Source organism: Bombina bombina, chromosome 1 (assembly GCF_027579735.1).
Source record: "Bombina bombina isolate aBomBom1 chromosome 1, aBomBom1.pri, whole genome shotgun sequence".
NCBI lineage: Eukaryota > Metazoa > Chordata > Amphibia > Anura > Bombinatoridae > Bombina > Bombina bombina.
Window position 1 is genome coordinate 1,010,022,738 of NC_069499.1, and position 25,420 is coordinate 1,010,048,157.

General features: G+C 40.8%; 1 protein-coding gene across 2 annotated transcripts in view; it reads left to right on the plus strand.

The window, feature by feature from the left end:
* The first annotated feature begins 572 nt into the window (after positions 1-572).
* Positions 573-25,420, plus strand: part of ZHX3 (zinc fingers and homeoboxes 3) — a 236,787-nt gene continuing 211,939 nt past the window's right edge. For both annotated transcript variants that reach the window (XM_053714256.1, XM_053714184.1), the window contains exon 1: positions 573-689. The gene's annotated coding sequence lies outside the window, so the exon portion shown is untranslated. The remainder of the gene's footprint in view (positions 690-25,420) is intronic.

Below are 25,420 nucleotides of genomic sequence, written 5' to 3' on the forward strand. Positions count from 1 at the left end.
TGAATCCTGTTTGCTCACAAATTGATAAATCTTGCCTAAAGTTCAGTATTCATAAGGCAGATGTTATATGATGAATGAATTTTCCATTATCACCTATGAGAGTGGATTGGGCACCCAAAAAGGTTATTTTTGAAGTCATTGGATTGCACTCAGATTTGTCATAAATAAGGTAATATTCACTAAGTGATACAAAGTTTTGTTTTTTATTTTAGTTAAAATGCAAATTCCTAAAGGGTATAGCTTCATATGGTCCTTTCTTCAACACATCAAAAATAATATTTCTTCAATATGTCAGTATTTTTATTTACTGATGGTGCCCACAAAACTGCTAAGATTCAAAGAAAGTTACAAGCTCCGTAATATACAGTGGACATAAAATACAGTTACTTACAAACAGGGCTTTATCACTGAGCATGCGCATCGTTGCGTCTCTTTCCCTGCCTCTTTCTAATGAATCACATGTATTTACAGCTATAACACGCCTAGTTCTTGCACTCTGCTTGGCGGTTGGCGCTGTTTTCAGTTTGACCCAGCCTTCGCAACTTGGGTCACATGGTTAACGCGCAACCAATCAGCGCTTGGCTTTAGTTCTCACTTCCAAGCACTACGCGTACGGTTCCGCCTCCTCCTCCCGGGGCCTGAACTGGAGGCTCAAGCGGAGAGTGTGGAATACCGAATACTTGTGATTGGTGAGTGTGAGCGTAAAAGGGAGATCAGGCCATGCAATGTCTGTACAAGGGGCTTACAGACGAGTGACGCACTATATATGAGGCAATATCATTTAAATTGGGTTATGGTTGAGCTGGCACTAAACACATGAACCTCTCGAGTCTGGATATTGGCTATGTATGGAGGGGAGTCTAGGCGTGCTGTTTTTACTGTGTGAACACGGCACTAATCACTTTCACTTATTACGATGAGTGCTACACAATATCCCATTGGCTTTAACACAATGTATAGCAGTGCCCTTTCTGACTACCCAGAGGCTTAGCCCAGGTTATAAGAACCAAATCAAATTGGTCTCCAAGTGCTTTACTGATTCTTCTCACCATAAACAATATAATACCAAATTATCTGTTTAAACTGTGGATCTTATACTGGAATTAAATAAAGAGGTGCTGCGACATGCAACAATTTCAGGGTGTGTATTACATAGTGAGAATACAGGTTTTTATTTGCATGTGATTTGTGTGGGGATAGAAGTTACACTGAGCAAACTGCACAGCTTTTACTTCTACTTGTCCTACATTCATTGTCTGCTATGATATGTGTGTTTTGTGGAAACCTGGGATTCCACTGTATGTTATTAAGAGTTGCTTAGGAATTCTGTGGAAAGTGATTATCCAGATAGTAAAAAAAAATGGAGCAGTTGTGAAGATTTAGGATGTTGGGGATGGGTTCTGTGAAGGCAAGACATTTAGTTCTTTATTTGCTATTTTATGGTCTTGAAGTTTTTTTTTTAGTACTTTTGATGACTGGTTACAAAATTGTAAATTTATGAAGTAAAGTGTATCTATTTACACACTCTAGTGATGCAGAGGATATTAAATCCGTAGTTATCAAATGGTAACAGTGTAATTCCTAAGGAGTAGGAATGAAAAGGTCATCTTCACTGCATTGTGTAAAATGTATTAAATCTAGCTGTGTAATTTTGGAAGTGTCACTCACTGTGTGTCATGATTTCTCATACTTGGAGTAAGCATAACCTGTTTCAAGAGCAGTGTAACATCACTGCTAAACTTGTTGAGACTTCCTTGATGGATGGGAGCTAAGTTAAAGGGACACTGAACCCAAATTTTTTCTTTTGTGATTCAGATAGAGCATGAAATTTTAAGCAACTTTCTAATTTACTCCTATTATTACATTTTCTTCATTCTCTTAGTATTTTTATTTGAAATGCAAGAATGTAAGTTTAGATGCCAGCCCATTTTTGTGAACAACCTGGTTTGTTCTTGCTGATTGGTGGATAAATTCATCCACCAATAAAAAAGTGCTGTCCAGAGTTCTGAAGAAAAAAAAAAGCTTAGATGCTTTCTTTTTCAAATAAAGATAGCAAGAGAACGAAGAAAAATGAATAATAGGAGTAAATTAGAAAGTTGCTTAAAATTGCATGCTCTATCTGAATCATGAAAGAAAAAAAAAATTGGGTTCAGTGTCCCTTTAATAGACACAATCAGTCCGGCTTTACTTTGAAGCCAGAGATCTTGTGAATTAGCTGTGTGCAGATATAAACTTCCTGATAATAAAAAAACAAACAAAAAAAAAAAAACACTAACAATTGCTTTTCACAGAGAAATATTTTAGTATCTTTAATTTGTATGTAATGTTTTACTTACAGTGGGTATTGAAAATAATCACCCTCTTGAAAATAATCACATTTTGTTGCTTTGCAACCTGAAATAAAGACAGGCACAGTTTTTGTTTATCCAGTTGTAATTACTCAGTGCAACTTATAACATCCAAGTGAAAGATATAACACAAACATGTCAGACAAAAATAAAGACAATTCAAAAACAGAATCACTGAGTTGCAAAAAGGATCACCCCCTTGTGTCAGTATTTTGTACTTTAATTACAGCCTTTAGTCTGTTGGGATATGTCTCTACTAACTTTGCACATCTACCCTGCACAATATTTGCCCACTCTTCTTTGCAGAACTGTTCCAGTTCCCTTACATTTGATGGTGACCGTTTGTGGACTGCAGTCTTCAAGTCGTGCCACAGATATTCAATGGGGTTTAAAGGATAGATAATCCCTTAATTACCCATTCCCCAGTTTTGCATAACCAACACAGTTATAATAATACATGTTGTACCTCTGTAATTACCTTGTAGCTAAGCCTCTGCAGACTGCCCCCTTATTTTAGTTCTTTTGACAGACATGCATTTTAGCTAATCAGTGCTCACTCCTCGGTAAATTCATGGGCATGAGCTCAATGCTATCTATATGAAACACATGAACTAAAACCCCCTCTAGAGGAGAAAAACTGTGCGGCCCTCTAGGTCTTAGAAATTAGCATATGAACCTCCCTAGGTTTAGATTTCAACTAAGAATACAAAGAGAACAAAGCAAAATTGGTGATAAAAGTAAATTGAAAAGTTGTTTAAAAATTACATGCCCTATTTGAATTATACAAGTTTTTTTTTTTTTGGACTTGACTGTCCCTTAAAATCTGGACTCTGACTAGGCAATGCAAGGACAATCCCCTTTTTCTCCTTCAACTACTGTGTGGTCATTGTCATGTTGGAAGGTAAACCTTTTTCCCATTGACAACTTCCTGGCAGAGGGCAGCAGATTTTCATCAAGAATTTGACTGTATTTTGCCCTATCCATTATTTTTTCTATCCTGACAAATGCTCCAGTGCCTGCTGCAGAGACCACCCATAACAGGATATTACCACCTCCATGCTTTACTGTAGGTATAGGTATTTATTCCCCCCCCACCCCCAACTAACTTATATTCAGAGTATCTGGCACATACACACTGTGCTAAGTTATGGCTATCTTAAATGGGCAGGAAAATCAAACGTTTACAGCTTCAGCATACTTTTTTTTTTTTTTCTTCAAGGCACTTTGTAGGAAAAAGGCTGCTTTGGGGTTCTCCCCCCCCCACAAACGTCAAGCAAATTGCCTCCACATGTATGAGATGGGTTCTGATCTTGGCACTTACTGGGGAGTCGATTTGTAGGTGTTGCTTTGAGTTAACATTAATGTGGTAACAAGAAGTGTTTAGAATTAGCGTATTTGGAGAGATGTACAATCTTGCATTCAGTTAGAACATTTTCTTGCATAGTGGCCTTCTATTGTTAATTTGTATTGAATTGGTATATATTTTGAGCTTGTTTTTACTATGTTCAGAAGTGTCTCCTGGGATCTGAGCTGGGACTTATTGGCCTTTGCTGCAAAGTTCTGCTGGGAAATCTAAATTCTGCAGTGAGTACTCCTCTCTGTTCATTAATGCTAAAATAATACTGTAGCGAAGGCTTCGTTCCGCAACAACTTTTAGACCCAATTTACTATAGTGACTAAGTACTTGTTTTTTTTTCTATATATGTGTGCATGTATATAAAATATATACTGTTTATTAAAGGGACAGTAAAGTCAAAATTAAATTTAAATGTATTGGATAAAACATGACATTTTATACAACTTTCCAATTTACTTTTGTCAATTTTGATGAGTTCTCTTGGTATCCTTTGCTAACCCCTTAACGACCGAGGAAGTGCCAGGTACGTCCTCCAAAAAACTACCCTTAACGACCGAGGACGTGCCTGGCACGTCCTCTGGGGTTTGAAGCACTGGAAGCGATTGTGATCGCTTCCAGGGTATTGTAGTGGATGTCTCAATATTGAGGCATCACTGCAATACCCTTTCTAAACCATTAATGCAGAGAGGGCCACTCTGTGTCCCTCCCTGCATCGGCCATTGATGGTGCCAATCGTTGGTGGGTGTGAGCAGCAGGGAGGCTTATGGGCGGCCCGTCAATGCGAGCATCCGGTTCCTGTGCACACCAATGTGTGCGTGTTTACTTGCAGTGGGGGTGTGCGCACGCGCCATATTTACCCATCAAAATCATGAATATACATGGAAGAGGGAGGGGGGATATTAAATATTGGCCAAGGGATCTGGGGGGGTAGGGTATTGAGGGGGGCCAGCTACACTACAGAAAACTTTATTCTAAATATAAAAATAAACAGACCTTTTTTTGGGGGGCAAACTGGGTACTGGCAGACAGGTGCTGGTACCCAAGATGGCAGCAAGTAGGTAGAGGGGGGAGGGTTAGAAAGCTGTATGAGTGGGATCAGGTAGGTTGGGGGCTAAGGGGGGATCCAACACTGCATAATCAATCTAAAACTTTCTGCCAGTACTTAAGATGGCGGGGACAATTGGGGGGTATGTCAGATGGAAGGTTGATCTCTACATTAAAGCTAAAATTAACCCTACAAGCTACCTAATTAACCCCTTCACTGCTGGGCATAATACACGTGTGGTGCGCAGAGTCATTTAGTTGCCTTCTATTTACCAAAAAACAATGCCAAAGCCATATATGAATGCTATTTCTGAACCAAGGTTATCCCAGAGAAGTACTATTGCACTAACTGTTTGTAAATAATTTCAGTGAGAAACCTAAAATTGTGAAAAAGTTAGAGATTTTCTTTTTCTTTCTTTTTTCTTTTTTTTTTTTTTTTAAATTTGATCGCATTTGGCGATGAAATGGTGGCATGAAATATACCAAAATGGTCCTAGATCAATACTTTGGGTTGTCTACTAAAATAAAATATATACATGTGAAGGGTTATTAGGGATTCCTGACAGATATCGGTGTTCCGATGTGACTATCGCTAATTTTGAAAAAAAAAAAAATGGTTTGGAAATAGCAAAGTGCTACTTCTACTTATTGCCCTATAAATTGCAAAGCACATGTAAACATTGGATATTTATAAACTATTTAGCATGGGTGTTTTTTGGTGGTTGTAGATGTGTAACAGATTTTGGGGGTCAAAGTTAGAAAAAGCGTTTTTGTTTTTTTTGTTTTTTTTTTTTATAGTTTTTTTTTTATTTTTTTATGGTAAATTCTAAGATATGATGAAAATAATGGTATCTCTAGAAAGTCCATTTAATGGCGAGAAAAACGGTATATAATGTGTGGGTACAGGAAATGAGTTAGAGGAAAATTACAGCTAAACACAAATCGCAGAAATGGAAAAATAGCCCTGATCCCAAACGGTCAGAAAATGGAAATCACTAAGGGGTTAAAGCGCAATCCTATATAAGGTCATGTCTAGTTATCAGGCAGCAGTATTTTCAACAATGTTTATAGCAATGTTATACAAAGTTACAAATACTACTCCCATAGAATGCTAAAGAGACGTGCAGACTATTGTTGTAATGAAAAAAACACTAAGCACTGGGTTATACTTAAAAGGACACTAAACCCATTTTTTTTTCTTTCATGATTCAGAGCATGCAATTTTAACCAACTTTCTAATTTACTCCTATTATCAAATGTGTTTCATTCTCTTGGTATCATTTGTTGAAGGAGCAGCAATGCACTACTGTTTAACTGAACTCACGAGTGAGCCAATGACAATCAGGGTGTGTGACTGTGTGTGTGTATTTCTCCACCAATGGGCAGCTAGAACCTAGGTTCTTTGCTGCTCCTGAGCTTCCCTAGATAAACCTTTCAGCAAAGGATAACAAGAGACTGAAGCAAATTAACTAGAAGTTCATTGGAAAGTTGTTTAAAATTGTATGTTCTGTCTAAATCATTAATGTCCCTTTAACTCTTTTTTTTTTTTTTTTTTCTTTTTCTCTAAATTTTTGAAGAGTTTATTACTTTCTGCCACTGCCCCACAAGGGGTCTGTGGCCTATACAGGAAGGCAAAGTAGAAGCTTTTCATATTAAATGTTGTAATGAAACACCTATAAAAGCTGCAGTCAGATTAAGTTCATTCTCAGTATAGGAGTTTTGCTGCAAAAATCATATGCCAGTAATGGTAATGTAATGGTAGCTCTCATATATTTCTGCAGGCAGTGGCTACACTGAGAATTTTCTAAGTGCTCAGTGTTCTCCACAGAAAATGTTGCCATCCGTGTGGCATTATGAAGTAGCTGCTTGGGAGCAGTGTAATATTTTCTAATATTATTCAGCTATTAAAAGCAGAAATGAATTGCATTAACATAATTGTGTTTAATGATAATTTGTGCAATAAAAATGTAACATTTTTAATAGTTGATTAATATTTTAGCTTAACATTGGCTAAAATTTTAGCCGGGTGGTGAGTAAAAACAGCCCGATGGTTCATTCACTAAAATGTACCTGGGGAGAACACTGGTGCTCATTTAGCAAGAAAACAAGTAAAGGCTAGTTTCCATTGAGATGGTAAAGTTTGGAAATTGGTGGTAACATACAAATTCTATATTGACTTTAATAGAGAGAAAAAAAATTACCATCTGTTTCCAAACTTTACCACCTCAATGGAAACTAGCACTAAGTTTGATATTCTTTCCTTTTTTTAATTTTTTTTGTTTTTTTTTTTGTTTGTTTTTTTTTGTTTTTATTTTTTTATTTAGGTTACAAAGTAGAAAAATGATGCAAGTGTTTATCAGGCAAACAATGATGATATAGCCAAGTTAGCAATAAATCCGACTATACTCATGAGAAAATGCAACAAATCAGTTTAACTTTCTTTTCGTGAAAGTAAATATGCAATATTAGCAAAAAGTAACCTATATGAAATAACTTGATAAATAAAAATTATATATATATATATATATATATATATATATATATATATATACAAGCTGTTCTTGTACTTTCAGCAGGTCAGATACAGCTTCTTAAAATTAGAACTTAGATCGTGAGTCACATTTGGACCCTTTGAGCTATTTAACCTAAATAAATGTTGAAAGTCTTAAAGGGAAACCCACATTTTTTTTCTTTCTTTCATGATTCAGGTAGGGCATGAAATTTTAAGCAACTTTCTAATTTACTCCGATTATCAATTTATCTTCTCTTGCTATCTTTATTTGACCCCTTAACGACGCACGTCGTACACAAACTGGTCTTTAAAGACCAGCGATGTATCCTGTACGTCAGGGGTATAAAGCAGCTCGAAGCGATCCTTTTTTCGAAGACACGCAGAGAGAGCCACTCTGTGGCCCTCTCTGCATTGGCCAGCGATGGTGCCGATCGTTGGTGGGTGGGAGTAGTTGCAGGGAGGGCGGGTGGGCGGCCCATCGCTAGATCACTTCCTGTCAAATGAAGGATCAGTCCCCGGTGCGTGCAGGAGCGCGCACGGGGGTGGGGGGCGTGTGCGTGCCCGCTATCTTCTGCACTAAAATGTGCATTTAAGTCTTGATGGGAGCGGGATGGGGGAAAATTATGTTTAAAAATGGATGGGAATGGGGGGGGGCAGCTACACTACAAAAAAATAAAAATGTGTATATATAAAATGTGTATATATTTTTTTTTATACTGGCAGACTTTCTACCCGTACTTAAGATGGCGGGGACATTTTTGGGGTGGGGGAGGGAAGAGAGCTGTTTGGGTGGGATGTGTCAGGTAGGAGGCTGATCTCTACACTAAAGCTAAAATTAACCCTTCAAGCTCCCTAATTGACCCTGTCACTGCTGGGTATAATACAAGTGTGGTGCGCAGCAGCATTTAGCGGCCTTCTAATTATCAAAAGGCAATGCTAAAGCCATATATGTCTGCTATTTCTGAACAAAGGGGATCCCAGAGAAGCATTTACAACCATTTGTGCCATAATTGCACAAACTGTAAATCATTTCAGTGAGAAACCTAAAGTTAGTGAAAATGAGCCTAGATCAAAACTTTGGGTTGTCTACTACACTAAAGCTAAAATTAACCCTACAAGTAGGGTTGCATCGATACAATTTTTTTTAAGACCGAGTACAAGTACCAATACTTTTTCAAATACTCACCAATACCAATTACCGATACTTTTTTTTTTTTGTTGTCATATGACAGTTTACCAAGCACAATAAAGACTAATGATTTTAGATAGCTTCTTTATAATTATGAACTGTAACTGAAAAGACATTTTAAAATAATAAGTTTTATTTGATTGCTGTCACAAAGTTCACAGAACATGTTTATGAAAAAAATATTACAATAAAATATAATAATTAATGACAACAATAAATTACAGCTGCAGCAGTTAGGGCTTGAAAGCTACAAGTGATTACTGGATGCCATTGGGTTGTAGGGTGCCTATATAACATCAATCTGACATTTGTATTTAATACAAAGTAATATAATTTAATTCTGAAAAAAATATTGGAAGGAGTGTCCCAGTAATCCCCTTTGAGAAAAATGGGGCATTTGCATTCTACTGACTCAACAGAAAATAGGGCTGGTATAAATATTTTTCCAGGGCTGCTTTTTATTCCTAGTCCAGTCCAGCCCTGGCTAAGGATGTTCCTCAGAGTACAGTATGTTTTGAGCACAATTGTTCAAGATGAGAACTAGCAGCAGTATAACACACAATCTAGATATTAGAATAATTTTTCAAAAGTTAGTTTTTAAGAAACAGAATCATCTCTGCATTTTCTATAAGTCTGTTTCTGCTATCAGTAAGGACATTTGACACTAAGCTGGACAGTCTTTCACTTTTCACACTACTGCATGGGGCAGAAATATATTTTTGGACCATTTTAGCCAGAGCTGGAAATCTCAGTTTATTAACTGCCCAGTACTTCAGGGGTTTGCCTGAACGAGGTACAGAGGTCTCTCCCAGGTAGGCTTCCAGCTGTATAGTAGCGGCTTTTGGAGCACTGCTCTGACGTACAATAATACAAATAACAGCAATTTGTATTGGCAGAACAGAAGTGAACAAGTTTTAGTTAAATCTCTACTCCAGCTTAAAATGAAATTGGAACATGCAGTTTGAAAAATGCCACAAGATGGTGTATGGGTAGGAAGTGGAGGTATTGGTGCATTTGCACGAGTACAAGTACTCATGCAGATATTTGGTATCGATACCGATACTAGTATCGGTATCGGTGCAACCCTACCTACAAGCTACCTAATTAACCCCTTCACTGCTGGGCATAATACAAGTGTGGTGCGCAGCGGCACAACAAAAATTCTGGTGTTGACTGTCCCTTTAATTTATGATATGATGAAAATAATGGTGTCTTTAGAAAGTCCATTTAATGGCGAGAAAAACTGTATATAATATATGTGGGTACAGTAAATGAGTAAGAGGAAAATGTATAGCTAAACACAAACACCGCAGAAATGTAAAAATAGCCATGGTCCTTAAAGGGACACTGAACCCAAATTTTTTCTTTTGTGATTCAGATAGAGCATGAAATTTTAAGCAACTTTCTAATTTACTCCTATTATCAATTTCTTCTGTTAAGTGTGATCAGGCCACGGGTCATCATTACTTCTGGGATATTACTCCTCCCCAACAGGAAGTGCAAGAGGATTCACCCAGCAGAGCTGCATATAGCTCCTCCCCTCTACGTCACTCCCAGTCATTCTCTTGCACCCAACGACTAGATAGGATGTGTGAGAGGACTATGGTGATTATACTTAGTTTTTATCTTCAATCAAGAGTTTGTTATTTTAAAATAGCACCGGAGTGTGTTATTATCTCTCTGGCAGAGTTTGAAGAAGAATCTACCAGAGTTTTTGTTATGATTTTAGCCGGAGTAGTTAAGATCATATTGCTGTTTCTCGGCCATCTGAGGAGAGGTAAACTTCAGATCAGGGGACAGCGGGCAGATGAATCTGCATAGAGGTATGTAGCAGTTTTTATTTTCTGATAATGGAATTGATGAGAAAATCCTGCCATACCGATATAATGTCATGTATGTATACTTTACACTTCAGTATTCTGGGGAATGGTACTTCACTAGAATTACACTGTAAGAAATACATAAAGCTGTTTAATAACTAGAGATTATGTTTAACGTTTTTGCTGGAATGTAAAATCGTTTTCATTTACTGAGGTACTGAGTGAATAAATGTTTGGGCACTATTTTTCCACTTGGCAGTTGCTTAATCTGTTTTCTGACAGTTTCTGTTCTCCCTCACTGCTGTGTGTGAGGGGGAGGGGCCGTTTTTTGGCGCTTTTACTACGCATCAAATATTTCAGTCAGCAACTCATTGTATTCCTTGCATGATCCGGTTCATCTCTACAGAGCTCAGGGGTCTTCAAAACTTATTTTGAGGGAGGTAATTTCTCTCAGCAGAGCTGTGAGAATTGTAGTTTGACTGAGATAAAAAACGTTTATTCTGTAATTTGTTTCCTGCTTTCAGAATTTGTTATCTTTGCTAATGGGATTAAACCTTTGCTAAAGTTGTGTTGTTTACAAGGATTGAGGCTATAACTGTTTCAATTTATTAATTTTCAACTGTCATAGATCTTCTGTGCTTCTTAAAGGCACAGTACGTTTTAATATTATTCTAATTGAATTGTATTTCCAAGTTGCAAGTTTATTTGCTAGTGTGTTAAACATGTCTGATTCAGAGGATGATACCTGTGTCATTTGTTGCAATGCCAAAGTGGAGCCCAATAGAAATTTATGTACTAACTGTATTGATGCTACTTTAAATAAAAGTCAATCTGTACAAATTGAACAAATTTCACCAAACAACGAGGGGAGAGTTATGCCGACTAACTCGCCTCACGTGTCAGTACCTACATCTCCCGCTCAGAGGGAGGTGCGTGATATTGTAGCGCCGAGTACATCTGGGCGGCCATTACAAATCACATTACAGGATATGGCTACTGTTATGACTGAGGTTTTGGCTAAATTACCAGAACTAAGAGGTAAGCGTGATAACTCTGGGGCGAGAACAGAGTGCGCTGATAATATTAGGGCCATGTCAGATAAAGGGTTGGATAAATATTTTGCGGTACCGACGAGTACTGAGGTTTTTCCTATACCTAAGAGACTTACTGAAATTGTTACTAAGGAGTGGGATAGACCCGGTGTGCCGTTCTCACCCCCTCCGATATTTAGAAAAATGTTTCCAATAGACGCCACCACAAGGGACTTATGGCAAACGGTCCCTAAGGTGGAGGGAGCAGTTTCTACCTTAGCTAAGCGTACCACTATCCCGGTGGAGGATAGCTGTGCTTTTTCAGATCCAATGGATAAAAAGTTAGAGGGTTACCTTAAGAAAATGTTTGTTCAACAAGGTTTTATATTGCAACCCCTTGCATGCATTGCGCCGATCACGGCTGCAGCGGCATTCTGGATTGAGTCTCTGGAAGAGAACATTGGTTCAGCTACTCTGGACGACATTACGGACAGGCTTAGAGTCCTTAAACTAGCTAATTCATTCATTTCGGAGGCCGTAGTACATCTTACTAAACTTACGGCGAAGAATTCAGGATTCGCCATTCAGGCAAGCAGGGCGCTGTGGCTAAAATCCTGGTCAGCTGATGTTACTTCTAAGTCTAAATTGCTTAATATACCTTTCAAAGGGCAGACCTTATTCGGGCCCGGGTTGAAAGAGATTATCGCTGACATTACAGGAGGTAAAGGCCATGCCCTGCCTCAGGACAAAGCCAAAGTTAAGGCTAGACAGTCTAATTTTCGTTCCTTTCGTAATTTCAAAGCAGGAGCAGCATCAACTTCCTCTGCACCAAAACAGGAAGGAGCTGTTGCTCGCTACAGACAAGGCTGGAAACCTAACCAGTCCTGGAACAAGGGCAAGCAGGCCAGGAAACCTGCTGCTGCCCCTAAAACAGCATGAATTGAGGGCCCCCGATCCGGGATCGGATCTAGTGGGGGGCAGACTTTCTCTCTTCGCCCAGGCTTGGGCAAGAGATGTCCAGGATCCCTGGGCGCTAGAGATAATATCTCAGGGATACCTTCTGGACTTCAAATACTCTCCTCCAAGAGAGAGATTTCATCTGTCAAGGTTGTCAACAATCCAGACAAAGAAAGAGGCGTTTCTACGCTGCGTACAAGAGCTCTTGTTAATGGGAGTAATCCATCCAGTTCCACGATCGGAACAGGGACAGGGGTTTTACTCAAATCTGTTTGTGGTTCCCAAAAAAGAGGGAACTTTCAGACCAATCCTGGACTTAAAGATCCTAAACAAATTCCTAAGAGTTCCATCGTTCAAGATGGAGACTATTCGGACAATTTTACCTATGATCCAAGAGGGTCAGTACATGACCACTGTAGATTTAAAAGATGCTTACCTTCACATACCGATTCACAAAGATCATTATCGGTACCTAAGGTTTGCCTTCCTAGACAGGCATTACCAGTTTGTGGCTCTTCCATTCGGATTGGCTACAGCTCCAAGAATCTTCACAAAGGTTCTGGGTGCTCTTCTGGCGGAACTAAGACCGCGGGGAATCTCGGTAGCTCCATACCTAGACGACATTCTGATACAAGCTTCAAGCTTTCAAACTGCCAAGTCTCATACAGAGTTAGTGCTGGCATTTCTAAGGTCACATGGATGGAAGGTGAACGAAAAGAAAAGTTCACTCGTTCCACTCACAAGAGTTCCCTTCCTGGGGACTCTTATAGATTCTGTAGAAATGAAGATTTACCTGACAGAGGACAGGCTAACAAGACTTCAAAGTGCTTGCCGCACCCTACATTCCATTCAACACCCGTCAGTGGCTCAATGCATGGAGGTAATCGGCTTAATGGTAGCGGCAATGGACATAGTACCCTTTGCACGCTTACACCTCAGACCACTGCAACTGTGCATGCTAAGTCAGTGGAATGGGGATTACTCAGACTTATCCCCTTCTCTGAATCTGGATCAAGAGACCAGAAATTCTCTTCTATGGTGGCTTTCTCGGCCACATCTGTCCAGGGGGATGCCATTCAGCAGACCAGACTGGACAATTGTAACAACAGACGCCAGCCTTCTAGGTTGGGGTGCCGTCTGGAATTCTCTGAAGGCTCAGGGACAATGGAATCAGGAGGAGAGTCTCCTGCCAATAAACATTCTGGAATTGAGAGCAGTTCTCAATGCCCTCCTGGCTTGGCCCCAGTTGACAACTCGGGGGTTCATCAGGTTTCAGTCGGACAACATCACGACTGTAGCTTACATCAACCATCAGGGAGGGACAAGAAGCTCCCTAGCTATGATGGAAGTATCAAAGATAATTCTCTGGGCAGAGTCTCACTCTTGCCACCTGTCAGCAATCCACATCCCGGGAGTGGAGAACTGGGAGGCGGATTTCTTAAGTCGTCAGACTTTTCATCCGGGGGAGTGGAAACTTCATCCGGAGGTCTTTGCCCAAATACTGCGACGTTGGGGCAAACCAGAGATAGATCTCATGGCGTCTCGACAGAACGCCAAGCTTCCTCGTTACGGGTCCAGATCCAGGAGCAGTCCTGATAGATGCTCTGACAGCACCTTGGGACTTCAGGATAGCTTACGTGTTTCCACCCTTCCCGTTGCTTCCTCGATTGATTGCCAGAATCAAACGAGAGAGCATCAGTGATTCTAATAGCACCTGCGTGGCCACGCAGGACTTGGTATGCAGACCTGGTGGACATGTCATCCTGTCCACCTTGGTCTCTACCTCTGAAACAGGACCTTCTGATACAGGGTCCCTTCAAACATCAAAATCTAACTTCTCTGAAGCTGACTGCTTGGAAATTGAACGCTTGATTTTATCAAGACGTGGGTTTTCTGAGTCAGTTATTGATACCTTAATACAGGCTAGGAAACCTGTTACCAGAAAGATTTACCATAAGATATGGCGTAAATACCTATATTGGTGTGAATCCAAAGGTTACTCTTGGAGTAAGGTTAGGATTCCTAGGATATTGTCTTTTCTACAAGAAGGTTTAGAAAAGGGTTTATCTGCTAGTTCATTAAAGGGACAGATCTCGGCTCTGTCCATTCTGTTACACAAACGTCTGTCAGAAGTTCCTGACGTCCAGGCTTTTTGTCAGGCTTTGACCAGGATTAAGCCTGTGTTTAAAACTGTTGCTCCACCATGGAGTTTAAACCTTGTTCTTAATGTTTTACAGGGCGTTCCGTTTGAACCCCTTCATTCCATTGATATAAAGTTATCTTGGAAAGTTCTATTTTTAATGGCTATTTCCTCGGCTCGAAGAGTCTCTGAATTATCAGCCTTACATTGTGATTCTCATTTGATTTTTCATTCGGATAAGGTAGTCCTGCGTACTAAACCTGGGTTCTTACCTAAGGTAGTTACTAACAGGAATATCAATCAAGAGATTGTTGTTCCTTCTTTATGCCCAAATCCTCCTTCAAAGAAGGAACGTCTACTGCACAACCTGGATGTAGTCCGTGCTCTAAAATTTTACTTACAGGCAACTAAGGAATTTCGACAAACGTCTTCTCTGTTTGTCATTTACTCTGGGCAGAGGAGAGGTCAAAAAGCTTCCGCTACCTCTCTTTCTTTTTGGCTTCGTAGCATAATTCGTTTAGCTTATGAGACTGCTGGACAGCAGCCTCCTGAAAGAATTACAGCTCATTCTACTAGAGCTGTGGCTTCCACTTGGGCCTTCAAGAATGAAGCCTCTGTTGAACAGATTTGCAAGGCTGCAACTTGGTCTTCGCTTCATACTTTTTCCAAATTTTACAAATTTGACACTTTTGCTTCATCGGAGGCTATTTTTGGGAGAAAGGTTCTTCAGGCAGTGGTTCCTTCTGTATAATGAGCCTGCCTATCCCTCCCGTCATCCGTGTACTTTTGCTTTGGTATTGGTATCCCAGAAGTAATGATGACCCGTGGACTGATCACACTTAACAGAAGAAAACATAATTTCTTCTGTTATGTGTGATCAGTCCACGGGTCATCATTACTTCTGGGATATAACTCCTCCCCAACAGGAAATGCAAGAGGATTCACCCAGCAGAGCTGCACATAGCTCCTCCCCTCTACGTCACTCCCAGTCATTCTCTTGCACCCAACGACTAGATAGGATGTGTGAGAGGACTATGGTGATTATACTTAGTTTTTATGACTTCAATCAAAAGTTTGTTATTTTACAATAGCACCGGAGCGTGTTATTACTTCTCTGGCAGAGTTTGAGGAAGAATCTACCAGAGTTTTTTACTATGATTTTAACCGGAGTAGTTAAGATCATATTGCTGTTCTCGGCCATCTGAGGGAGGTAAAAGCTTCAGATCAGGGGACAGCGGGCAGATGAATCTGCATTGAGGTATGTAGCAGTTTTTATTTTCTGAATGGAATTGATGAGAAAATCCTGCCATACCGTTATAATGACATGTATGTATACACTTCAGTATTCTGGGGATGGTATTTCACCGGAACTACTATGTTAAAAGTACACTAAACCTTTTAATAGGTATTTATCATGTTAAACGTTTTTGCTGGAATGTAGAATCGTTTACATTTCTGAGGTACTGAGTGAATAAATATTTGGGCATTATTTTTCCACTTGGCAGTTGCTTGTTTTAATTGTGACAGTTTCGTTTCTCTTTCACTGCTGTGTGTGAGGGGGAGGGGCCGTTTTTTGGCGCTCTTTGCTACGCATCAAAAATTTCCAGTCAGTTACTCTTATATTTCCTGCATGATCCGGTTCATCTCTGACAGAACTTAGGGGTCTTCAAACTTCTTTGGAGGGAGGTAGATTCTCTCAGCAGAGCTGTGAGACTTTTATATTGACTGTGAATAAAAACGTTGCTCTGTAATTTTTATTTCAAATTTAATTATTGTTACTAATGGGAACAAACCTTTGCTAAAAGTTGTGTTGTTTTAAAGATTGATGCTATAACTGTTTTTCAGTTCATTATTTCAACTGTCATTTGATCGTTTAGTGCTTCTTTGAGGCACAGTACGTTTTTGTTAAATAAGATTGTAACCAAGTTGCAAGTTTATTGCTAGTGTGTTAAACATGTCTGACTCAGAGGAAGATACCTGTGTCATTTGTTCCAATGCCAAGGTGGAGCCCAATAGAAATTTATGTACTAACTGTATTGATGCTACTTTAAATAAAAGCCAATCTGTACAATTTGAACAAATTTCACCAAACAGCGAGGGGAGAGTTATGCCGACTAACTCGCCTCACGCGGCAGTACCTGCATCTCCCGCCCGGGAGGTGCGTGATATTATGGCGCCTAGTACATCTGGGCGGCCATTACAGATAACATTACAAGATATGGCTACTGTTATGACTGAAGTTTTGGCTAAATTACCAGAACTAAGAGGCAAGCGTGATCACTCTGGGGTGAGAACAGAGTGCGCTGATAATACTAGGGCCATGTCTGATACTGCGTCACAGCTTGCAGAGCATGAGGACGGAGAGCTTCATTCTGTGGGTGACGGTTCTGATCCAAACAGATTGGATTCAGATATTTCAAATTTTAAATTTAAATTGGAAAACCTCCGTGTATTACTAGGGGAGGTTTTAGCGGCTCTTAATGATTGTAACACTGTTGCAATACCAGAGAAATTGTGTAGGTTGGATAAATACTTTGCGGTACCGGCGAGTACTGATGTTTTTCCTATACCTAAGAGACTAACTGAAATTGTTACTAAGGAGTGGGATAGACCCGGTGTGCCGTTCTCACCCCCTCCAATATTTAGAAAGATGTTTCCAATAGACGCCACCACACGGGACTTATGGCAAACGGTCCCTAAGGTGGAGGGAGCAGTTTCTACTTTAGCTAAGCGTACCACTATCCCGGTGGAGGATAGCTGTGCTTTTTCAGATCCAATGGATAAAAAATTAGAGGGTTACCTTAAGAAAATGTTTGTTCAACAAGGTTTTATATTGCAACCCCTTGCATGTATCGCGCCGATTACGACTGCGGCAGCATTTTGGATTGAGTCTCTGGAAGAGAACCTTAGTTCAACTACGCTGGACGACATTACGGACAGGCTTAGAGTCCTTAAACTAGCTAATTCATTCATTTCGGAGGCCGTAGTACATTTAACTAAACTTACGGCTAAGAACTCAGGATTCGCCATCCAGGCACGTAGGGCGCTGTGGCTAAAATCCTGGTCAGCTGATGTAACTTCTAAGTCCAAATTACTTAATATACCTTTCAAGGGGCAAACTTTATTTGGGCCCGGTTTGAAAGAAATTATCGCTGACATTACAGGAGGTAAGGGCCACGCCCTGCCTCAAGACAAAGCCAAAGCTAAGGCTAGACAGTCTAATTTTCGTCCCTTTCGGAATTTCAAAACAGGAGCAGCATCAACTTCCACTGCACCAAAACAGGAAGGAGCTGTTGCTCGTTACAGACAAGGCTGGAAACCTAACCAGTCCTGGAACAAGGGCAAGCAGGCCAGGAAACCTGCTGCTGCCCCAAAGACAGCATGAACCGAGGGCCCCCGATCCGGGACCGGATCTAGTGGGGGGCAGACTTTCTCTCTTCGCCCAGGCTTGGGCGAGAGATGTTCAGGATCCCTGGGCGCTAGAGATCATATCTCAGGGATACCTTCTAGACTTCAAATTCTCTCCCCCAAGAGGGAGATTTCATCTGTCAAGGTTGTCAACAAACCAGATAAAGAAAGAAGCGTTTCTACGCTGTGTACAAGATCTGTTATTAATGGGAGTGATCCATCCGGTTCCGCGGTCGGAACAAGGACAAGGGTTTTACTCAAACCTGTTTGTGGTTCCCAAAAAAGAGGGAACTTTCAGGCCAATCTTAGATTTAAAGATCCTAAACAAATTCCTAAGAGTTCCATCGTTCAAAATGGAAACTATTCGGACAATCTTACCCATGATCCAAAAGGGTCAGTACATGACCACAGTGGATTTAAAGGATGCTTACCTTCACATACCGATTCACAAAGATCATTACCGGTATCTAAGGTTTGCCTTCTTAGACAGGCACTACCAGTTTGTAGCTCTTCCATTCGGATTGGCTACGGCTCCAAGAATCTTCACAAAGGTTCTGGGTGCCCTTCTGGCGGTACTAAGACCGCGAGGAATTTCGGTAGCTCCGTACTTAGACGACATTCTAATACAAGCTTCAAGCTTTCAAACTGCCAAGTCTCATACAGAGTTAGTTCTGGCATTTCTAAGGTCGCATGGATGGAAAGTGAACGAAAAGAAGAGTTCTCTTTTTCCTCTCACAAGAGTTCCATTCTTGGGGACTCTTATAGATTCTGTAGAAATGAAGATTTACCTGACAGAAGACAGGTTAACAAAGCTTCAAAATGCATGCCGTGTCCTTCATTCCATTCTACACCCGTCAGTAGCTCAATGCATGGAGGTGATCGGCTTAATGGTAGCGGCAATGGACATAGTACCTTTTGCACGCCTACATCTCAGACCGCTGCAATTGTGCATGCTAAGTCAGTGGAATGGGGATTACTCAGATTTGTCCCCTACTCTGAATCTGAATCAAGAGACCAGAAATTCTCTTCTATGGTGGCTTTATCGGCCACACCTGTCCAGGGGGATGCCATTCAGCAGGCCAGACTGGACGATTGTAACAACAGACGCCAGCCTACTAGGTTGGGGCGCTGTCTGGAATTCTCTGAAGGCTCAGGGACTATGGAATCAGGAGGAGAGTCTCCTTCCAATAAACATTCTGGAATTGAGAGCAGTTCTCAATGCCCTTCTGGCTTGGCCCCAGTTAACAACTCGGGGGTTCATCAGGTTTCAGTCGGACAACATCACGACTGTAGCTTACATCAACCATCAGGGAGGGACAAGAAGCTCCCTAGCAATGATGGAAGTATCAAAGATAATTCGCTGGGCAGAGTCTCACTCTTGCCACCTGTCAGCAATCCACATCCCGGGAGTGGAGAACTGGGAGGCGGATTTCTTGAGTCGTCAGACTTTTCATCCGGGGGAGTGGGAACTTCATCCGGAGGTCTTTGCCCAAATACTTCGACGTTGGGGCAAACCAGAGATAGATCTCATGGCGTCTCGCCAGAACGCCAAACTTCCTCACTACGGGTCCAGATCCAGGGATCCGGGAGCGGTTCTGATAGATGCTTTGACAGCACCTTGGAACTTCGGGATGGCTTATGTGTTTCCACCCTTCCCGCTGCTTCCTCGATTGATTGCCAAAATCAAACAGGAGAGAGCATCAGTGATTCTAATAGCGCCTGCATGGCCACGCAGGACTTGGTATGCAGATCTAGTGGACATGTCATCCTGTCCGCCTTGGTCTCTACCTCTAAGACAGGACCTTCTGATACAGGGTCCATTCAAACATCAAAATCTAACTTCTCTGAAGCTGACTGCTTGGAAATTGAACGCTTGATCTTATCAAAACGTGGTTTTTCTGAGTCGGTTATTGATACCCTGATACAGGCTAGGAAGCCTGTTACCAGAAGGATTTACCATAAGATATGGCGTAAATACCTATACTGGTGCGAATCCAAAGGTTACTCCTGGAGTAAAGTTAGGATTCCTAGGATATTGTCTTTTCTACAAGAAGGTTTAGAAAAGGGTCTATCGGCTAGCTCATTAAAGGGACAGATCTCAGCTCTGTCCATCTTGTTACACAGGCGTCTGTCAGAAAATCCAGACGTCCAGGCTTTTTGTCAGGCTTTGGCTAGGATCAAGCCTGTGTTTAAAGCTGTTGCTCCGCCATGGAGTTTAAACTTAGTTCTCAACGTTTTACAGGGTGTTCCGTTTGAACCCCTTCATTCCATTGATATAAAATTGTTATCTTGGAAAGTTCTGTTTTTAATGGCTATTTCCTCGGCTCGAAGAGTCTCTGAGTTATCAGCCTTACATTGTGATTCTCCTTATCTGATTTTTCACTCAGACAAGGTAGTTCTGCGTACTAAACCTGGGTTCTTACCTAAGGTAGTCACTAACAGGAATATCAATCAAGAGATTGTTGTTCCATCCCTGTGTCCAAACCCTTCTTCAAAGAAGGAACGTCTTCTACACAATCTGGATGTAGTTCGTGCCCTCAAGTTCTACTTGCAGGCAACTAAAGATTTTCGCCAAACTTCTTCCCTGTTTGTCGTTTATTCTGGACAGAGGAGAGGTCAAAAAGCTTCTGCTACCTCTCTCTCCTTTTGGCTTCGTAGCATAATACGTTTAGCCTATGAGACTGCTGGACAGCAGCCTCCTGAAAGAATTACAGCTCATTCCACTAGAGCTGTGGCTTCCACTTGGGCCTTTAAGAATGAGGCCTCTGTTGAACAGATTTGCAAGGCTGCAACTTGGTCTTCACTTCATACTTTTTCCAAATTTTACAAATTTGACACTTTTGCTTCTTCGGAGGCTATTTTTGGGAGAAAGGTTCTTCAGGCAGTGGTTCCTTCTGTATAATGAGCCTGCCTATCCCTCCCGTCATCCGTGTACTTTTGCTTTGGTATTGGTATCCCAGAAGTAATGATGACCCGTGGACTGATCACACATAACAGAAGAAAACATAATTTATGCTTACCTGATAAATTCCTTTCTTCTGTTGTGTGATCAGTCCACGGCCCGCCCTGTTTTTAAGGCAGGTAAATATCTTTTAAATTATACTCCAGTCACCACTTCACCCTTGGTTTCTCCTTTCTCGTTGATTCTTGGTCGAATGACTGGGAGTGACGTAGAGGGGAGGAGCTATGTGCAGCTCTGCTGGGTGAATCCTCTTGCATTTCCTGTTGGGGAGGAGTTATATCCCAGAAGTAATGATGACCCGTGGACTGATCACACAACAGAAGAAAGGAATTTATCAGGTAAGCATAATTTATGCTTACCTGATAAATTCCTTTCTTCTGTAGTGTGATCAGTCCACGGCCCGCCCTGTTTTTAAGGCAGGTAAATATTTTTTAATTTATACTCCAGTCACCACTTCACCCTTGGCTTTTCCTTTCTCGTTGGTCCTTGGTCGAATGACTGGGAGTGACGTAGAGGGGAGGAGCTATATGCAGCTCTGCTGGGTGAATCCTCTTGCACTTCCTGTTGGGGAGGAGTAATATCCCAGAAGTAATGATGACCCGTGGACTGATCACACTACAGAAGAAAGGAATTTATCAGGTAAGCATAAATTATGTTTTTTCTTTATTTGAAATGCAAGAATGTAAGTTTAGATGCCGGACCATTTTTGGTGAACAACCTAGGTTGTCCTTGCTGATTGGTGGATAAATTCATCCACCAATCAAAATCTGCTGTCCAGAGTTCTGAACCAAGAAAAAAGCTTAGATGCCTTCTTTTTTATATAAAGATAGCAAGAGAACGAAGAAACATTGATAATAGGAGTAAATTAGAAAGTTGGTTAAAATTGCATGCTCTGAATCATGAAAGAAAAAAAAATGGGTTTAGTGTCCTTTTAAGTATAACCCAGTGCTTAGTGTTTTTTTCATTACAACAATAGTCTGCACGTCTCTTTAGCATTCTATGGGAGTAGTATTTGTAACTTTGTATAACATTGCTATAAACATTGTTAAAAATACTGCTGCCTGATAACTAGACATGACCTTATATAGGATTGCGCTTTAACCCCTTAGTGATTTCCATTTTCTGACCGTTTGGGATCAGGGCTATTTTTCCATTTCTGCGATTTGTGTTTAGCTGTAATTTTCCTCTAACTCATTTCCTGTACCCACACATTATATATACCGTTTTTCTCGCCATTAAATGGACTTTCTACAGATACCATTATTTTCATCATATCTTAGAATTTACCATAAATAAATAAAAAAAATTATAAAAAAACCCCCAAAAAAAACAAAACGCTTTTTCTAACTTTGACCCCCAAAATCTGTTACACATCTACAACCACCAAAAAACACCCATGCTAAATAGTTTATAAATACCCAATGTTTACATGTGCTTTGCAATTTATAGGGCAATAAGTAGAAGTAGCACTTTGCTATTTCCAAACCATTTTTTTTTTCAAAATTAGCGATAGTCACATCAGAACACTGATATCTGTCAGGAATCCCTAATAACCCTTCACATGTATATATTTCTTCTGTTAAGTGTGATCAGTCCACGGGTCATCATTACTTCTGGGATATTACTCCTCCCCAACAGGAAGTGCAAGAGGATTCACCCAGCAGAGCTGCATATAGCTCCTCCCCTCTACGTCACTCCCAGTCATTCTCTTACACCCAACGACTAGATAGGATGTGTGAGAGGACTATGGTGATTATATTTAGTTTTATATCTTCAATCAAAAGTTTGTTATTTTAAAATAGCACCGGAGTGTGTTATTACCTCTCTGGCAGAGTTTGAAGAAGAATCTACCAGAGTTTTTGCTATGATTTTAGCCGGAGTAGTTAAGATCATATTGCTGTTTCTCGGCCATCTGAGGAGAGGTAAACTTCAGATCAGGGGACAGCGGGCAGATGAATCTGCATAGAGGTATGTAGCAGCTTTTATTTTCTGACAATGGAATTGATGAGAAAATCCTGCCATACCGATATGTCATGTATGTATACTTTACACTTCAGTTTTCTGGGGAATGGTACTTCACTAGAATTACACTGTAAGAATTACATAAAGCTGTTTAATAACTAGAAATTATGTTTAACGTTTTTGCTGGAATGTAAAATAGTTTTCATTTGCTGAGGTACTGAGTGAATAAATGTTTGGGCATTATTTTTCCACTTGGCAGTTGCTTAATCTTTTTTCTGACAGTTTCTGTTCTCTCACTGCTGTGTGTGAGGGGGAGGGGCCGTTTTTTGGCGCTTTTGCTACGCATCAAATATTTCAGTCAGCAGCTCATTGTATTTCCTGCATGATCCGGTTCATCTCTACAGAGCTCAGGGGTCTTCAAAACTTATTTTGAGGGAGGTAATTTCTCTCAGCAGAGCTGTGAGAATTATAGTTGACTGACATAAAAAACGTTTATTCTGTAATTTGTTTCCTGCTTTCAGAATTTGTTATCTTTGCTAATGGGATTAAACCTTTGCTAAAGTTGTGTTGTTTACACTATAACTGTTTTCAATTTATTAATTTTCAACTGTCATAGATCTTCTGTGCTTCTTAAAGGCACAGTACGTTTTTAATATTATTCTAATTGAATTGTATTCCAAGTTGCAAGTTTATTTGCTAGTGTGTTAAACATGTCTGATTCAGAGGATGATACCTGTGTCATTTGTTGCAATGCCAAAGTGGAGCCCAATAGAAATTTATGTACTAACTGTGTTGATGCTACTTTAAATAAAAGTCAATCTGTACAAATTGAACAAATTTCACCAAACAACGAGGGGAGAGTTATGCCGACTAACTCGCCTCACGTGTCAGTACCTGCATCTCCCGATCGGGAGGTGCGTGATATTGTAGCGCCGAGTACATCTGGGCGGCCATTACAAATCACATTACAGGATATGGCTACTGTTATGACTGAAGTTTTGGCTAAATTACCAGAACTAAGAGGTAAGCGTGATCACTCTGGGGTGAGAACAGAGTGCGCTGATAATATTAGGGCCATGTCAGACACTGTGTCACAGGTGGCAGAACATGAGGACGGAGAACTTCATTCTGTGGGTGACGGTTCTGATCCAAACAGACTGGATTCAGATATTTCAAATTTTAAATTTAAACTGGAAAACCTCCGTGTATTACTAGGGGAGGTGTTAGCGGCTCTGAATGATTGTAACACAGTTGCAATACCAGAGAAAATGTGTAGGTTGGATAAATATTTTGCTGGTACTGGCGAGTACTGAGGTTTTTCCTATACCTAAGAGACTTACTGAAATTGTTACTAAGGAGTGGGATAGACCCGGTGTGCCGTTCTCACCCCCTCCGATATTTAGAAAAATGTTTCCAATAGACGCCACCACACGGGACTTATGGCAAACGGTCCCTAAGGTGGAGGGAGCAGTTTCTACTTTAGCTAAGCGTACCACTATCCCGGTGGAGGATAGCTGTGCTTTTTCAGATCCAATGGATAAAAAATTAGAGGGTTACCTTAAGAAAATGTTTGTTCAACAAGGTTTTATATTGCAACCCCTTGCAGGCATTGCGCCGATCACGGCTGCAGCGGCATTCTGGATTGAGTCTCTGGAAGAGAACATTAGTTCAGCTACTCTGGACGACATTACGGACAGGCTTAGAGTCCTTAAACTAGCTAATTCATTCATTTCGGAGGCCGTAGTACATCTTACTAAACTTACGGCGAAGAATTCAGGATTCGCCATTCAGGCACGCAGGGCGCTGTGGCTAAAATCCTGGTCAGCTGATGTTACTTCTAAGTCTAAATTGCTTAATATACCTTTCAAAGGGCAGACCTTATTCGGGCCCGGGTTGAAAGAGATTATCGCTGACATTACAGGAGGTAAAGGCCATGCCCTGCCTCAGGACAAAGCCAAAGCTAAGGCTAGACAGTCTAATTTTCGTTCCTTTCGTAATTTCAAAGCTGGAGCAGCATCAACTTCCTCTGCACCAAGACAGGAAGGAGCTGTTGCTCGCTACAGACAAGGCTGGAAACCTAACCAGTCCTGGAACAAGGGCAAGCAGACCAGGAAACCTGCTGCTGCCCCTAAAACAGCATGAATTGAGGGCCCCCGATCCGGGATCGGATCTAGTGGGGGGCAGACTTTCTCTCTTCGCCCAGGCTTGGGCAAGAGATGTCCAGGATCCCTGGGCGCTAGAGATAATATCTCAGGGATACCTTCTGGACTTCAAATACTCTCCTCCAAGAGAGAGATTTCATCTGTCAAGGTTGTCAACAATCCAGACAAAGAAAGAGGCGTTTCTACGCTGCGTACAAGAGCTCTTGTTAATGGGAGTAATCCATCCTGTTCCACGATCGGAACAGGGACAGGGGTTTTACTCAAATCTGTTTGTGGTTCCCAAAAAAGAGGGAACTTTCAGACCAATCCTGGACTTAAAGATCCTAAACAAATTCCTAAGAGTTCCATCGTTCAAGATGGAGACTATTCGGACAATTTTACCTATGATCCAAGAGGGTCAGTACATGACCACTGTAGATTTAAAAGATGCCTACCTTCACATACCGATTCACAAAGATCATTACCGGTACCTAAGGTTTGCCTTCCTAGACAGGCATTACCAGTTTGAGGCTCTTCCATTCGGATTGG